Source organism: Alligator sinensis, unplaced genomic scaffold, assembly GCF_000455745.1.
Source record: "Alligator sinensis unplaced genomic scaffold, ASM45574v1 scaffold609_2, whole genome shotgun sequence".
In the NCBI taxonomy this organism is placed as follows: Eukaryota; Metazoa; Chordata; order Crocodylia; family Alligatoridae; genus Alligator; species Alligator sinensis.
The window spans coordinates 365,232-382,297 of NW_005842090.1; the positions used below are offsets into that span (position 1 = coordinate 365,232).

General features: G+C 39.0%; 1 long non-coding RNA gene across 1 annotated transcript in view; it reads left to right on the forward strand.

The window, feature by feature from the left end:
- LOC102374399 overlaps positions 1 to 12,076 on the forward strand; it is a 54,514-nt gene extending 42,438 nt beyond the window's left edge. Inside the window, exons 2-3 of the long non-coding RNA XR_323870.1 lie at positions 7,665 to 7,733; positions 11,998 to 12,076. This is a non-coding gene — a long non-coding RNA (uncharacterized LOC102374399). The remainder of the gene's footprint in view (positions 1 to 7,664; positions 7,734 to 11,997) is intronic.
- The last annotated feature ends 4,990 nt before the right edge of the window (positions 12,077 to 17,066 follow it).

Here is a 17,066-nt window from a genome sequence, read left to right on the forward strand (position 1 = left end):
CAAAAAAAATCAACAACAACCCCAAAACAGGTGCCCACTCTACAATGCCACAATAATACATAGAATTTCTAATAGAAGTTATACGAAACTACTCTTTTATTTGATAACAACAAGAAGTGCTTCACTGGCTTTAGTGACATCCTTCATATTGAAAACTCATTCAATAACCAATAAAGACCAGTGGATGAATTTTATGGTCTGCTGCAGCCAATTCACACTGCTCAAGGAGCACAAACCATATTCTAATGGGAAGTGGCCAGTAGAGAGTTCTGCTTGTGTAAGGAAACCCCTGCTCCAGCATAAGAGAGATATTGAGGGCCATATGACATACTGAGGGCCAAGGGACATACCGAGCAGAGCTTCAGTATGACTATCAGAGCTGGCCTTAGGGGTGGGCAATGTGGGTGACTGCCCAGGGCACCATGGTCAGGGGCTGCCAAACATACATGCACATGCACACACATGTGAACAGCTTATGCTCATAGCAGTGCTCCCTTCACCGCCCCCCCCCCATTCTGTCCCAGCTGATTCCCCACCCCAGGCAGGAGGAGCAGTGCCCAGCCCAGCCCAGCCCAGCCCTCCCCTCCAGACACTGCTCAGGAGGAGCTGGACTGGGGACATGCAGGCAGGATGGCATCTGCTTCAGTCTGCCCACCTTACTCCTACACAGCAGCAGCAGTGCCTGTCTGCCCACCTGCTTGGTGCACGATACCATTTCACCTCCCCACCAGACTGTGCCCTCTGCCCCTACCCACCTGCCTCTGCCTGTAGCAGCACCACTGACTTGTGGGGGTGGCACCAAAGTGCAAGTTTGCCCAGGGTGCCATTTTCTCTAAGGCCAGCTCTGACTAACTTCCACTGCTGTAAGGACACCAAAGGACCTTATAGTAGTAGTAGGAGATAGAATGAGTCCTCATCCAGTCTAATTCATACCACAGTAAGATGGCACAAAGTCAGGGAGTGGAATGAGCTTACTTAAATTCCCTCACTGTCTCCTGCATTATATGAAGAGTGACTGGATGTGTGACTCTAACTCCAAATGTTTTGAAAACTCAAATGTGTGAGCAGTACTCAAGGCAAAAAATTGAGAGGCGCTTCTATCGTATATGCGGTGCGTTCTGAGTTAGGTAGCAGATACTTAGGAAAGAGCATGGAAACCAGAAGTAATTGGACCATGGGAATAACTGATCTTTTCTTTCATTTCTTTTTGCTTCCTATTTCTTTGTTTTTTAATGTATTTAACTGTAATGTTCAGAAGCATTGTTTTGTATTTTTCTTCCAGAGACAGCACAGGTTCTCAATTTATTTCTTGAAATAAAGCACAGGACAGAAGTGCATATCTTGCTTCCTCTTCAAAGTAATGCCACCAATGTTTTTATTAGTGCAAGGAATTGCAGTTGTAACACACTCTCATTACAAAATAGTGGCAGCTTGGATACCTGATTAGCGTTTTAATGCAGGCATTTTTTAATCACTGAAGATTATGCAGATTCATTTTTAATATTTAAAAAAATGTCTGTAAAATATAGTTTGGTGGCACCTATCTCTTAATGTTAAAAATAATGATGAGACTCAAGTCAGTCTATATTTGCAGTACTAAAAACCTTGAGGTAAGTTTCCAGAAATGATTAGTAAATATTTTTGTATCTTCAGTGTCTCTTTGAAAGATTTTTAAAGGCCTGATATCCAGAAGAAGGATTCTCCATTATTTTTGAAAAATCGGGTCTCTTTTTGGTGTCTTGAGTTGCAGCCCAAAAGATCTGTGCACCTCAAATCACTTGACATTTCTGCAAATTTAAGATCCAAGTTTAAAAAGCCTGTGCTCTCTTGGTTCTGACTACTATACAACCTAACTGATTCCCTTTTGGTTTCCTTTGGGTTGGTCTCTTTTTTCATAGCATTTTCAGTTTTTGGAATACCTGTAGTGATATTGACTCTTGATTCAGCAAAATACCCAAGTATACATTCTTTAAATGTTAAAGTTGTGAGGAGTCCCACTGAAGCCAATAAGATTATTCAGGTCTGACATGTTTAGCTACATTATTGCCTATGTTATCTAGTAAATTTAAAGTAGCTTTAATATGATAATCTGTCTCCTTTTCATCTTGATTTTTATTTATTATAGTTATCAGATTAAATTATGCTTGTTTATTTTGAGTTTAGATTGTAATTTTAAACTTTTCATATGAGAGACTACACTGTTCATACAAAACTGAGACAAAAAAGTGCACACAGAAACATAGATAATTCTGGGACATGTTAAGGTACATTTAAATTATAAAGGGTATTTTCTAAGACTTATATTTTAAGTCAACAGAAAACATCAGCTTTCAAAAGATGACAGATATAACATGAGGGGTGTGACATGGGCCATTTTCTACTAGGCTTTAAGAGGGTATGCCTGCTCATATATTATACTTTCTCGTGTCAAAGCAAGATACAGAACATTCTGAGAAGGGTACTTGTATGAGGAGATAATGAAATTAACCCTCCTGCTCATTTCCTTTTTGTCATAAAAAAAAAATCACAATTCCTTTACCTCCTCCACAATGTAACACACCTGGGCCATGGATCTCCCATAAAGCTGTATAAAACATTCACAATAAACCTTAAATTCATGTGAGTCCTGGGCTTTCTGTATTTGTCAGCCTCAAACTCCAGTCACAAGAGGTTTGGGTTATGAACCAAAACTCTTTTTCATGTTCAGATCTTCTCCTCCCCAACATGTCCCCTGAGCCTCCGAGACTCTGAGATCCTTGACATAAAGGGTTTCCCAAAACCTGTTTCTTTTCCTTTCTTCTCCTTCCCACATGTATAATCCTAACTTTGGTGTTTCCTGATTTTTGAGTCTTAGTCATACCAAATAATGGCTCAACTTTGCAAACGCTTAGTTATGTGATTAACTTTGCTAATATGAGTAATTCCAATTAAATCAAGAGGCGAGTTTACATGCACAAAATTTGCTGTAAAAGGCATACTGCTCTTTTTGCATTTTTCTTATGGATTTTTTGAGCTTTTAAAAGCAATTAAGGACATATTCATGTTTAAACAGACACATATGCAAAGGATCAAAAAGTTTTTAAACAATCCGATTATTTTGCATTAATAACAAATCTTATTTTTCACATGTAAAGCTACTTTCTTGGGAGAATATCAATACACTTTGTGAACTGTTGGTTGCTTTACTAATTATAAACTTTTCCCATCAGTGGTGTATGTATTACCTAAAATATCCTCTGGTTTTCCCTTAGCATTATGTGAAAGAATGGCTGAGGGATTTAACATGCCATTATAATGTTTTCTTTGGCAATAATCATGCAACAAGACCCAGGACCTTGTAAAGCATAACAAGTTAGGTTTCTACAAAATTACCTTTTACTTAACAGGCCCAAATTCAAAAGTCATGCTGCACAGCCTCATGTGCAGTGTTTATATTAGAAATGTTATAAAACTCCTGAATATTTTACTGTAGTATAAGCCCTGGGGCTTGAATGCCTAGAGAACAGACAACTTATTAGGGAGGCTGTTGAAGAAAGAAGAACAGTGCAGAGAAGCTTGAGAACTCCAGACAAACTGAGCTGCCTTAGGGGAGATCTCTGCCAGCAACTATGAGCAAGAGAAAAGGACTGAAAAGCCCAGGGCTTATTTGCATTTCAGTTATATGACAGTTTGGGGCATTTCCATTAAAATACAGTTAACTATTAAAATACTATTGAGGCATCTTTAGGGTGGTATAGAGCTGAAGCGGTAATCTAGCAGCCGTTTTGAACTGAAACCAGACAGAGCAGACAGCTAGCTGAGGGACTGGGGTATGTTCCTCACAGCCCAGCCATCATACTTGTAACCACTTCTGCTAGGGCAGGCTGCAGAGCTTCAAGAGCAAGCCAAGGAGCATGTACTTTATTGGCAAGAGACAGACAGATTTTACTTGCAGACATGCTGGACCCTGGATAGCAAATTGCAAATTGAATGCATCAAAGGAAGAGAGGAGTTAAGTTGCTAGGGCAAAATCCTATTTCACCTGAATGGATGACCAATGCACACTTAAGCAACCAAAGTGATTCTATTACACCTTAAGGCTATGAGCATATACATTTCCCCATTATAAGAGCTGTATTGTCTCCAGAGGTAGGGACAGATGTCTTCTAATTCCTCTAAGGCAGGGCACTTACATGCCCAGAGGAAGTAAGAGAATTGCTTCTACACTCGGGATTGGTTGCAAGTTACACCTTGGTCGTCAGCTAGGTAAAATGGAATTCTGCCCCTAGTGTTAGAATACATTGCTCCATTAGCCACCTAAAACTGTGAAAGAAGGACTGACATTAAAGTGATTGCCAAGACAGCCTGGTGGAGTGGTAGTCTTATTTAATATACTGTCACTCTATTCATTGATGATTTTCCAAAGTTTATTCTTCACCTTCAAACCCCTATAACGTTTCATTGGTTTTAAAGTACTGAGATCAGTGTCTGTGAGTGGGGTGGCATTACCGCACTACCTGTGCAGAACAACCCATGCAGGTCACTGAAATAATTTAATTTAATTTCCCCATGTCCCTGGGAAAAGACATAAGCTAGCACTGTTTACATTTTTGGAAGAAATGCTAGGTCAAGGGTATCCAACCCATTTGGCCCCGTGGGCTGGATCTGGTTTGTTGGCTTTTTGCAGGCCAGATCGAGATCGTGAGTGAGTGGCAGTGACATTGCCCCTGTAGCTGGCTGAGCCACTGTGTTGGCATGGCGAGCACTCAGGTATTAATGCTAACCCTGCTCACCTCACCACTACTCACCATAAATTGTTCATCTATGAGAGTTAATGCCTATGAATTTCTGGCTTCATGGGCTTGATTCAGAGGTAGGTCTTCCAAACCATGAAAACCACTGTGGGACAGATCATCCACCTCCATAGACTAGATGTTTGATACCCTCTGCTTTAGCTAATTGAATATGGCTCTTTGTTTCTAACAAAATTTGACCAAAAAGTTTTAGTACCATACTAATTTCCCTGTTTCTACATTTTAGCCTGCATTTAGGCTTTTCATTAAATCCTTTCCTGTAGTGGAAAACTATTTTTTTTCTATTTCAAATTTTATACTTTTTGCTCTGTAGTTTTATTCCCTATATCTATCCTCAGCATCACTATGGCATCAGGCTGGTTTTTATGCATAGTTCCTGTTAGAGTTGTAACCCTTAAGGTGAAGTGAAAAAATGACCTTTAAAGCCCTGCCAAATGGAGGTCTTGGCCCTGTTTCTCAATGGGCTGTCCTCTAGTATTTAATCACTTGAGAAGCAACAGCTTCTAGTGCAGTATTTGTCACATGCTACAGGGTACTGAGTACAAAACAGCAATTAATCAAATAAAGTCAAGCTAAAATCAAATATAATAAATGTTTTTTGGAAGGAATCTTTCTTGTTATTGATATTTTACAATTTTCTTGTGGCAAAGCTGAGATTCTCAAGTTTTTCTGTAGTACAGGCAATATCTTACCAGACAGGATCTTCCAGGACTACTTCCCCCTCCCAATTCCTCATATAATCTTGTCAGTGACATGACATTTTATTTAAACTATAACAACTGTGTTTGTTGAAAATGGTATTAGGAAAGTATTTATTTCATGCTGTCTCTGATACGATACTTATTTTCCTTTTAAAAAATACAAATCTTGTAATATTGTTTTTCATTTCATCTTCAGTATTCATTTGCTCTATCTATCTTCACATGCTTAACTGCTTCTCACTTGATCACCTTCTTCTTGCTCTCCAGAGCAAACTGTTCACTCCTTCCTCCATAGATAGCTTCTTTGTCCATCCACTCCTAGAAAATATTGATTACCCACTGGGCACCTTTGGACGTGTTGTCTAGGCACCAGATCTTTCTCCCTTGCATGTGTTGCCCTGCTCTCCTCTTTCCTGATTTTGCTTTTATTTGAGTTCCACACATGCCTGGCTGGCAGCTTCTGAGTTTGATTTTGGAGTCTGATTTGTGCTGTCTTCTTGGCTTACTTTGCTCCTCATGTATAATAGCATTCAAAAGAGAAGTACTTTCTTCTTTCCATTTGTAGTGTGTTTTTTTAGGTTTTTTGACTACCTTACTCCTTCCCATCCCATCAACAATACATTTTTAGTGAACTATACCAACATCTCCACTTTTGGCTTCATTCACCACTCCGAATCCATGCTCAGAATAGCCCCCAAAACCAACAGAAAAGCAAAGAATCAGCAGTGATGATACAAACTTAGATGTCATCTATATGGACAAGATAACTGGAGTTGGATTCAGAAAGCAGGTGGAACGAAAGGTTAATAATGAATGGGGGAAAACAAGATAGGGTAGGCATATAGGATAGACCTATCAAATCTGTGGACCATGTTAAAAAAAACCTGTCAGGGCCTAGGTGTAGTGATTTTTGTTTTAGTTTGGAACTCAAATTCTTGCAAGTTCTTTCTCATTCACCATTTATGACACCATGTAGTGATCACTACATTCAGTAAACACAGATATATATGAATAAGAACTAAAAAAAATGAACTGTATTGTGAAGAAGTAGGCAACATCTGCAGACCCTTGGGCTCTCTCTCTCACGAACTAAATCACAACCTAATGGAGGGATAATCTCCCAATTCCCAAGTCTTCTAAATTAGGGAGTGTCTCTAAAAATGATCACTTTTATCACTACACTAAGTAGAAGAAAAGTTAAGAGGCTGATGTTTTAAATGTATCAGTAGCTCTGCTGATAGTTTCTTATTGTTTCCTAGGTTTAAAAGCAACTAAGTAAAAATGATACTGTGGGATGATAAATAGGATTAGAGGAACATTAATTTTCAAGAAAGCTTTGGGTGGAATTAGTCCAAACCTGAGTGTTATAGAGTTCAGATTTTTTTTAACTTTTCATGCTTCTTTTTTACAACCTGTTTGTTCTGGAACAGAATGGAAGAATATACCAAAGGATGCTTTTATTATCATATTTCTGGTTCTGCCAGAATAGGTAAGTAAAAGAAACTTAAAATGGAAAACTGTTCTAATTAGATTTGCATCCATATTTTAAGACTAAGTGGGTGCATCTACACTGCAGAGTTGACTAATTAGCTCCTCAGTAAAGTGAATCAGTCTACACATGCACCTGCATTAGGGCACAGTGAATTAATTAATTCCACCATAGGATAGTACTGTCCAGAACAGTACTGTCTACAGTGGAGTACTTATATGCACTGCAGTGCACATATAGACTATGACAGGGGCTGGCTGGGGCATGAGGATGCTACAGCATGGGGGCTGCCTGCTGCCTAGCCCCACACTGTAGCACCTCCATGCCCCCGCCAGCCCCTCCACCACCTGATGCCTCCACTGGGAGCCTGAGACTGACCCCTTAGACCTCCTGACAGCCTGGGGCTGCACCCTGGCTTGAATTGCTGCAGTCCTCGGCTCACATGTAAACACTGCACCTGTGAGCAGTTTTCTATACTTCAAACTGCACCTGAGTTTATCACTCTGGCTTAATTGCACATGTAGATGCACCCAATGGGTGTGACCAGCTTTAGAAAAAGCTTCTTCCTAAGAGCCTGCCATAGCTGGTTCTGGATTTGTATGTGCACTGATATCTAATATATCAAATGCATCTAATGTATCTTATTAAGCTTCTTGGTTTAATCAAGGCTTGCTTTCCCAGGAAATCTCCAGGACAAGAAGGAAACACAGTGATGTTTTTAATATTATCATGAAGTGGAGTGAGGACCAGGTTAGTAAGCAGTATCTTGAGTCTTTAGTTAAATCTAAGTGCCAGCAGTATAGCAGCTTCCAATTGACTTTGCCAAAAACTAAGTCTCAATAAAACTTGACATTTGTGGCTAGTCCTATGTTTTAATACTACAAGTTTTACCAGCGTCTATCAGACTCCACCAAATCCATTTTTGACACCTACTTCAAGTAAGTTTGTCACAGTCAAGTATCTCAATTGTACTTGAGGAAAAAGGTTGGTTCACAAGTCAGTATTCCTAATTAACACAGTTGACCTTTTCAATAGTATCCTCAAAATTTTAAATGCCTTCTAATTACCTGAAAGTTTACCAGGAACTTTTGAATAATGTATCAAATGTTTTTGAGATTTTTAGGTATTTAAAACACAGAATTAAATATGCTCCAAGTGCAGAGCATAGTTCTGAAGGCACAATTTTCCCAAGAGACTGTTTTGTAAATTGTAAAAGCAAAGTAAATCACCAAAAAAAAGTAGTAGTCAGCAGCCATATATTAGCTACAGAGCCATGGACTATCATACGTTATCAGTGACTATTAAGTGGGAGACATGCACACTACACCTGGCACTTGTCTGCCAGTTGTCTTATTGTCACCAAGATCGATGCTTGTTCACTGTTTTGAAAATACTTCAAAACACCATTACATTTTGGCAGACAAAAGGGCTTAGTTTTGAAGCTGCGTGGGTGTGGAAAAAATGAGCAAACTCATATGTTGCGGACTAATGATTGGTATGTTTGTTTAGCCAGCAAACTATATATTATTTCACTAAAGTGTGTATTTTGTCATTTCTCTCATTTTGAAATATCAAGGAGATGCATTATGCTTAAAACATCCTGAATCACAGTCTTTGAAATGTTAACACCAACATTTGAAAGCAAGAACTTTGTCTTTTCATTAGGACTAGCTGGGAAACAAGAATGTCTTTCCTCCAAAAAAAAATGTTTAGTTGTTTTGCAAGGGCTGGGGTGTTTTGTTTTCTTTATTTTTTATTTTCTTTTTTTTGTGAAAGAGAGAGAGAGAGAGTCAGAAATGAAAAGGGCCAACACATCAGTACTTGAAGTGTGGTAGACCGCAGTTCAAGTCCTTACTGAAACTGGACAGTCTCTCTGCTCCATGTTTTAGATGAGAAATTCCATGCTGGACTTGAAAAAGTTTTGTCAAGGCTGATGCGTTTCAGATGAATCAGCATTTCAAAAATATCAAAAAAACCTTCAAGTAGCTCTACTCTTCACCTTCTTTATAAACCACAACTCTGTGAAATTCATGCTTATTATCACACTGCCTGGGTTAACATTGATTGTTGTCTAATCAGAGCTTGAAGACAGCAGAGAGTCATATCTCTTGACTGTTTTGCTCTTGGAAAATGGATTTTTGTTGCTATTTGAACATCAACTTGGTTATTTTTTTTCTATATAGCAAATATCAAACTTTATCTTATCATATGAATAACAGAAAAGACTCTTGGCTACCTTGGACCATCTGGCTTTTACTTTAAACTGAAACAGATACTGCAACTGATCCAAAGCAGTTTTTGTTCAATATATTTTTCAGACAGCATACTATACTGTATAGAGCTGCTTGTAGAGTGTGTATAAGCAATACTCTTACACTCAGGGGTGAAATCTTAACCTCACTAAAGTCAGTTGGATTTTTGCCATTAACTACAACAGGACCAAGATTTTATCCAAGATTTCCAGTGTGAATAATTACACATAAGAATTCAACATTCATTTCCTGCGAGTGGTCTGTGATAGCTGCTTAAAGCTGACTGTTTTGGTGAATAACTTCCAGCAAACTTATTTATTAGATTATTTACAGAAAATAAACCATGATGGTTGTGAACACCATAAAGTTCCCTTTAAAATTCAGGCTACCACTCATTGAAGCAGTGAAAGTCTTTTTTTACTAACTTCATTAATATCAGGCCTACTGAGAGACAAAGAGTTGAGAAAAAGAGTCTTGGTTTGGTTCTGCCTTAGGAAAAATTCCAGCATTAACGTTGGCAAAGTATTATGAAGCCATTTGCTGCAAAGTGCTAGATCAGTAAAAAGTATTAGATGATCATTATGAAGCTTGGAAAACTAGACATACAATATATGCCTGATAAAGTTGAGCAGTAAAGGTAAATTAATTAATTTTAAATCACTTGTTAATGTTATTAGTTTCAAGTACTAATTTAATGTGGTACTGTCTTGATCTTTCTATAACAACAAAAGGAAAAATAACAGAACAGGGTTGGGGACACATCTTTCGCACAAAGACTGTAGTGAATTCCTTGTAGAAATGTTTTTGTGAGGCTCAGATATGAGCATAAGCCCTGCATCACTAGTCTTCCCTGGTTTTTAAGAGCAGAGAGGTCTGCAGGAGCTGCTCTCATAGGGGAAGTCTTAGACTTCTTCTACCTTCACTACAAGCAGAAGATCCAGTTGCTTCTAGGGAGAGGGAAAGGTGCCAGGTAGCTTCTGTGAAACTGCTTGCCTGTCCATTTGTCTGAGTTTTGCCTTCCAGCTTCATCAGTATTCTGTTTTGTTAAGCATCAGTGTAAGAGGGCTCTGGCAGAACGCCATCTCTGTCTTTCCCCAAATGCTGCTATCAGGTGGGTGACCATTCTGACAATTTGGTTACCGTGGTCACTGCAGAGGGCAGACATCCCTGGCCCTATCGGCTTCAGGTAACCTTGAGTTGTAACCTGAGCTGGATACATTCCTGATGGAGGGGGAAACCTGCTCCCTCTGCCTACGTGACTGGCCTCATACATCTGGGTGGGGGCTTCAACTCCCTATTGTTCTAAGCAATGTCATCATGACTGGGAGGGGTCTAGAGATCCTGCCAATCTACCCAGCAACCAGTGATGCATTTCAAATTGGTTGGCTGGCAGCAGACAACTGCTGACGTTCATTGGATCAGGTAAATGAGGTCATAAGGTCTATATAAGTTAAGGACTGCCCAGGAGGCAGGGTAGCAGCCATGATGAGAATCTCAGAGAAGCTGGACCATCTGAAACTCTCTCTCTCTCTTGAAACTCATGGTCAATGAACTGCTTGCCTCCAGACGAAATCTCCACCTGCCTCTGGATGATACGTGTGAGTAAGCTACTTTAGATCTAACTAGATATATAGCTTGCAGTAACACAGATGCATACTCAAAGGCAACCATGCCACTGTTTGCTCTAAGGGATTTTTCTGATATTGCTCTACCCTGTACCCTATTCCAAACCTACTCCTTGTAACCAATAAAGTTCTCCTTTGTACCTAGCATGGGAGACTTATTGGGAGAGAGCCTAGATTATGCCTTGGGGTCCCCTTGGTTCTGCTGACAAAGGGAGATCACTATTTGTGCTTCAGACTGAGGGAAGTACCCCAAGTTCTTGCAGTGGGCCAAGTACCCTCAGGGACTACTAGGCCTGTGTTTCCCAGGGGGCACAGGGCCAAATTCAATCCAGACCCCGGGTGATGGCAACGTTACCCCCAGGCTTGCAGGTGTGCTCCAGGAAGGGAGTCAGCAAGATGTGAGACATCCCCAGGGGGCACTTGGAGCCTGGAAGGTGGTCAGGTACAGTGGGGTGGGTGGCTCAACACAGGAGCACCCCATACTGGCCCGCCACAAGGGCCAATAATCTGAGCAAAGCCAAGAGAGGCAGATGATGTGGATACTCATATCCACAAGTAAAACAGATTTGATGAAGGGCTGAGATGAAACTGGAGTTGCCCAAGGAGTATGCATATAGAAGGGAGGGCAAACAGGAAGAAAAAGAGAAAAGCCTAAAAGGAAAGTGGTAAATAGCCCAAAAATATGAAAGGACTGTATGGAAACTGGAATATTGGAGGACAGTTTAATCTTGTGGAAAAAATTATATAGTGAGCTGTCAGAAAGAACTTGATTGGGGAGCACCATAGGGAGATGGAAGCAGAACTTTAAGGTCTGTCCATAACAATCAAGAGATTACAGGAAGTTTCTTATCCCAATTATATACCTGTTGGCATTTATACATTGCATATGTGTTATAGGTAATGTTACTAAAAATCATCAGGGAGGAGGAAATGCAGTATTCCAAATTGAGCAGAAACCTGATGAATCTCCCAACCTGAGTATTTGTTTAGCATGGTAGTGTCCTGAGGTAGTTCCTAGGCCAGAGTATCTCCCAAGAGAATAGGAAACAAGGCATATTGTAGAAAAAATCTCTAAAATATGCTGGGGTCATTGTAGAAGTGGCCCACAACTGACTCTTTTTGTTTTCCCCTCTACAGACAGTTGCAGCCACTAAATATTGGGTTCAGCTAATCATTGTTGCAAATAAGAAATTGGTACATCACTGACAACATACCTACAGCCTGAAAAAACTAGAACCAATTTCTGTAGAAGACCAAGTCTGAGGCAGAAGGGTGGCAAATGAAAGAAATCCATTTTTTTCTTATCTTCAGGAAGCAGAACTCTATTATTTAAAAGCATTTACTTTTCCGATATCTCCTGAATCAGTCTGTATGCAAACAATATATAGAGAGTGTACTCGTTTACATATATTGTTAACAACATGTATCCAAAGGAGTTTTGTTGGAAAAAGTCTGAAAAAAAAAAATACTTTGGAGTAAAGCAAGAATTTTGCAGGGGACATAAAAATGTGGGGAGGTGGGGAGAAAAATCTAATGACACTACAAATTCATCTGAAATGATACAATAAAAAGAAATTTAAAACCATTCTGGATTTAGTTTCTTTACACATCATTAATATATACTGCCTCAAGTCACTTCAAATGAAGCATCCAAGCACTTTATCTTAAGTTAAAAGTTTGACTTGCTTCAAAGAAAATAAAAAATTGTAGAACAAAAAAAATTAAAATATTACATGTTAAACAGTGCTGAAATCTAGGGCAGGATGAATGTTGCAAGAGGAAATGGAGAAAGATACTGGATTGAAATTCATAGCTATCATTTTACAGATGTCATGTTACATCTCATATTTTCCCCTCATTACGGCTATTTGCAATGGCCTTAAATGTGCAAAATTGCTAGCAATGTTGTACAAATGGGCGATAATTTAGACTTGCAGCTACTTTCTGGTCTACCTCTCATCCTTTAAAAGAATTGTGCTTGTTCAGAGATCATAGATTAAACACTGTGCTATTCACTGTTAAGTTAATTCTACATCTTATAGATAAAAGTGGTTTTATTCAATACATTGCATCCTTTTTGTAAGGATAACTTTAAAAGGAGAAATACATATATAAGCTAAGATCCTAATTCTGCAATCTCAGTATTACTGGCAATAGTAATACTCTCAGTATTAGTATTACTCAGTAATACTCTCAGTATTACTGGTATTACTGGCAATAACTAATCACATATGTGTGATGATAGATTGGGGCCTTACTTTTTGTCATAACTTGTAAACTAATATCAAAGCACATGTACAAAATAGTTTTTACATACTCTATCAATTAAAATAAAAACACATATTAAGAAAAGATATTTCTCAGCATTTTTATAATAAAGCTTTAAACATCATAAATTTGTATAAAGAATAAATCTTACTCACCTTTTTGCTTTTTATTCAGTTTTTAAGTTAGAGGAAGAAGAAAATGCTATAGCTTTGAAAAGTCTAGATTTCTGGAAAGCATTTGCTGTAAGGAATATTAGCCTTAAGGTGTCTCACTAGAAAATTAATCTATAGTATCTTGAAGCCGAACTTTGTCATGTCACATGGTTGACAATGGGCTGAAGAACTATTTATGAAAGGCAGAGTAGTAGTAGCAAAACCAGAAGCAGAAGGGACATGAATTGGCTTATCACTGAGAATAGTACTGGGATAGTGCTTAATACCTGTAGAAACATTTATCCCCTGAAACATGCTGTGACCTACACATGTAATTAGTGTGATCACTCCAAAAAGAGAAGCGTAGGCTCTCCTGTAAGTGATCTTTACATGGCATAAAAAGGAGCATATACATGATATATAGCCTTTCCTAGTGCAATTTACTTAATTACGCTGGAGAAAAAATTAGGATTAAAATTATGCTACTGCATCTCAAGGTAGCTTGAGATGTTTCCTTTGTCATCTCTACCCCAATAAATGTGTATGCTAGGGCTGTGCGAAACAGCACCGTTTCATTCCAACTTCCATTTTGCCATTTTGAAGAGACAGCGTTTCATTTCAATGTTTAATTTCATTTTGTTTCAAAGCACTGTTCCCTTTTGTTTTGTGTGTGTTAAGGCACAGCATTTTTCTATCCCTCCCCCAGAGCACTGGGATTGGAAGGGACCTCAGGGAAGGATCACAGTCACTGGCCAGCTACACATGTCAATACACATGTCAATAAGAGAGCAGTTCTTCCCCTCTCTTCCCCCTCCCTCTCCTTACTTTCTTTTCATTTCCCCCTCCCTTTCCTTACTTTTGTTTCATTTTTATTTTGCTGTTTTGAGCTCAAAACGAGTCAAAACAGCATTGAAATGAAACACCCGAAGAAATTTCGCACAGCCCTACTGCATGCCATGGAGAGTACTGAATAAGGGAAAGGTTACACAAAAGATATCTAGTTCAATGCTCACCCTTTAAAGTACCCATTTCTATCAGAGACAGAATGGTAGCTAGCTGAACCATTGGTCAAACCCGGTATGGCACTTCTTATGTTCTTTAGCAATTTGCTCAAGACAAACAGACCATAACCTATTACCCTGTCTAGTTTAATTTCCATGGCTGTACAAAACAGATCCATATTACATTTGTATAAATGTGTCACGTGTCCAGGTCCCAATTAAAATATATACATGAATATTTAGTATTGTGTTGTTACTAAATAGGAAAGTGAGCTAAATACCGACAAAGCAATTATCTTTTTTTTCTGATTATATAATTTCATCTACTCTACCAGAAACTAGTCTGTAATCAATTTTAGGGCAAAATTTTTGTTGCTTTTTTCCCCCTTTTGATACATTTTACTTTACCAACTGTCTAGCTAGCAAAGACCTTTTAGGCAAAAGTACCCTTCTTCAGTTGTTCTTCTTCAAATAAATTTTGGGTTAGGACTTTTTGTATAATCCACCATTTAATTTTAAGAAATGAAAAAATACCTGATCAGAGAGTCTACATGCTGCAGTCATACAAGCTTGACACAATCAGGGTTCCAGCCCAAGAAAGTTTTTTATTCAAAACCTGCAAACTTTTTACTGAGACTCAAACTTTTTTTACTTACACCTGCTTTTACTGATATATGTTTTATATAATGTAAATGTAACCCTTTTGCTAGGCCCTGGACAGAAGGGCTGGTTTCAAATTTAGGGATTTGATACCAGCTGTACTAAAAAAGTCTGGTTGTCAGTAAACATTCTTGCATTGGCAACCCTGTTTGACTGCAGAAACCCTGTTTACACTGTGCTGACCCTGTCCCCCAGGGATCTCCTATTCAACCAGATGCCCCCAAGTATACCCTGTACCATGCTGCCCTGACCCCCCCTCCCCCTCCATCCCTCAACTTGACCTTGTCCCTGGACTCCAACCTGCCATCTCTGCCTCCCTCTCATCCCTGGAGCTCTTTCCCAGCTCTACAACTTTTCTCCCTATCCTGCCCAGCTTGGGACCACATGTTCTTGCATACTTTTGAGGTGAGCACTGCACAGCCATTATAGGTAGAGGATGGCAGGACATACAGTGGTAGCTCTGCAGACTCAATGAATTGAGCCTGCTTGACATCACAGCATGTTTATAGGCACCCTAGGTGGTGCTGCTCTAGTCACTCTGTCCATCAACACTTGAATCTATCCTCATTCCAATGGCAAGGAAGGATATTCAAATGATCTCATTATTCCTTAATTTTTATGGACTTCTCCATTTTTAATGGACTTCATGGACAGGCATTTACAGACATTTGGCAACCCTGGACACAACATATTGCAAACTGAACTAACATCAAACATTTTTGCCATTTTGGGATTTTTCTGTATGATATTTTAAAGAAAAATGGGTTGAAAAGCTGTAACAATTTAGAAAATGATGGTCCTTTTTTTTCCCTTCACACACAGGTAAAATCAAATATTTATGTTGATATGGTACTAGGTCAGTGACAATTAACTTTTGTTAGAAGTACAGCAACCCCATCCAAAAGTCTTTAATAAAACTTTGCAGAAGTACTGAGTGGAAGGATAATTTTTTAATTAGAGGCAGGGAGAAATATACACCTTTTTTATTGGAAACTTTTTCTCAATATGCACCTCATTGCCATTTAGATGTACAGGTAGTTTAAAATACCTTTCAGGAAAAATATTGTAGTATTTTAAGCAAAAAGTTATTTGGAAAAAGTAAATGTTAAATAATGAAGAATTCATATGGAATAAGCTGTGTCTTATGTGACAAAATTTACAGGAATGTTTGTGCTCTGAAAGGTCCCATCTGCTGTCAGTATAGAAATTAGCTTTGCCACTGCCTCATACTATTTATGACAGGAACGATGTTTACCCAACCTAGCTTCCATAACAAGTTTTACCTGGGCCAAATGATAACGTAAGTTGGCAGTGGTGGAGCTATAGGATGCATGGAGGGAATGTCCTTTAGAATTTCAAAAAATGATTTAAGCCCTGAGTTGTTGTTTTTTCTGGTGACAGTTTCACCAGTAGTAAAACCAAACATTTTTATACCTCCTGGCTTTGGAACTATAATGACACTCAATGTTCTGTTACTGGAGCAGCATTATCAAAATAATTCAGTTCTGAGAAACAGCTTAACTATGAGTTTTTCAAGCGAGTCTGCAGCTATTTTTCTTAAGGCTTTCTCCCCCACTCTATGTCTGAATGTGACCATGAGATTCAGGATGAAGAATATTCTTACAAATAAAATATAGAGAATAACTGAGGCAACAGAAAATTGGAAGTGATCCAAGCAAAGAAGCCAATGGAGCTGCTCTGATGAAACCTACAATTATGTTCTGAGTGAGATTGTTAAATTACAAGATTATTCTGCTGAATACATTCCTATTTTGACATATGTGAAGCTAGCCTGAAGTTGGATTGGTGTCTGTCAGTGAGCTTTATCATTTCCTGAGCTGCACCTTACACATAGACTAGAAATAGTTGTCGCCAAACAAAGCAGATCAGCTGTGCCTTGATGTGTTGCAGCAGGGCTGTTCCGCTCTATTGGGCAAAACACACATTGTCCCTTGTCCCACCTTTGATGGTGTGGGACAAAATGCAACGTGATCTCCCTGCTTTTCTTGCTCAGCCAGACCCTGGGGAATGGGTCTGGCTAAGTGGGGAAACGGGGCTTTCTCGCTAATGGAGAGGCACCCTGAGATTCTCTGGGGTACCTCTCTTTAAGTGGGGAAAGTAGGCA